Source organism: Phocoena phocoena, chromosome 7 (assembly GCF_963924675.1).
Source record: "Phocoena phocoena chromosome 7, mPhoPho1.1, whole genome shotgun sequence".
In the NCBI taxonomy this organism is placed as follows: domain Eukaryota; kingdom Metazoa; phylum Chordata; class Mammalia; order Artiodactyla; family Phocoenidae; genus Phocoena; species Phocoena phocoena.
The window spans coordinates 5,840,983-5,842,504 of NC_089225.1; positions in this window are offsets into that span (position 1 = coordinate 5,840,983).

Genomic DNA, 1,522 nt, shown 5'->3' on the forward strand with positions numbered 1-1,522 from the left:
CTGGTATGTATTTACCATCCAGAGGCCTGGAAAATGTGTCCAATAATCCAGGAAAACTCACTCACTACTACTTTAAACTAGTTTTGAAAAAAACTTTTTTTTCTGCATAGTCCCTAAACCTAGAGATTACAACTCCTAGTAACTTCTCCTAAATCTTCTTTTAATTTGTATCTTCTGTTAAATCAACCCAGACTATTAGAGACAAAAGGAAGTCCAGGGTCTTGAGGTGGCCCGTTGTGGAACTGTATTTGGAGATAGGACCTTTAAGGAAGGAATAATTAAGGTTAAACAAGGTCATTAGGGTAGAGCCCTATTCCAATCTGACTGATACCCTTAAGAGATTAGGACACAGTCATAAAGAGGGACAAGGCAGAGACAGAGGGAAAAGGCAGCTATCTACAAGCCAGGGAAAGAATCCTCAGAAGAATGCAACCCTGCTGCCACGTTGTTCTTGTACTCCCCACCTCCAGAACTGTGAGAAAATAAATCCCTGTTGTTTAAGCTGCCCAGTCTGTGGTATTTGTTACAGCATCCCTAGCAGACTAATATACCAAGTGATCAAGTTTAACATCTCCTGTGATATGTCATATTCATATGATGCAATGAGAGGGTATTTCACCTCTGTGGTATCCTTCCCCCAAACCCATAACCCCGGTCTAATCATGAGAAAAATATCAGGCAAACCAAATCGAGGGACATTCTACACAAGGGGTCCCCATTCCCCCAGCCACGGACTGGTAGTTGTCCGCAGCCTGTCAGGAACTGGGCAGGACAGCAGGAGGTGAGCAGTGGGCAAGCAAAGCGAAGCTCCATCTGCCCCTCCCCATCGCTCCCCATTGCTCACATTACTGCCTGAACCATACCCCCCAACCACCGTGGACAAATTGTCTTCCACAAAACTGGTCCCTGGTGCCGAAAATGTTGGGGGACTGCTGTAATCTACACACTATTTTTCCAGGATGCCTCAAAACTGTCAAGATCATGAAAAACAAGGGAAGTTTGAGAAACTGTCATAGACCAGTGGAGACTAAGGAGACAGTAAAATGCAATGTGGTATCCTGGTTGGGGTCCTAGGACAAAGAAAGGACATCAGTAGAAAAACTGTTGAAATTTAAATAAAGTTTAGGGACTTCCCTGGTGGGTTAGTGACTAAGAATTCGCTTGTTAATGCAGGGGACACGGGTTCGAGCCCTGGTCCAGGAAGATCCCACCTGCCGCAGAGGAACTAAGGCCCTGCACCACAACTATTGAGCTTGCGCTCTAGAGCCCACAAGTCACAACTACTGAGCCCGCATGCCACAACTACTGAAGCCTGTGCGCCTACAGCCCATGCTGCACAACAAGAGAAGCCACCATAATGAGAAGCCCGTGTGCTGCAACTAGAGGAAGCCCGCTCGCAGCAACAAAGACCCAATGCAGCCAAAAATAAACAAATAAATAAATAAATAATAATGAAAAATAAATAAAGTTTAGAGTTTAGTTAATGGTATGTATCAGTGTTGGTTTCTGGGTTTTGACAAAG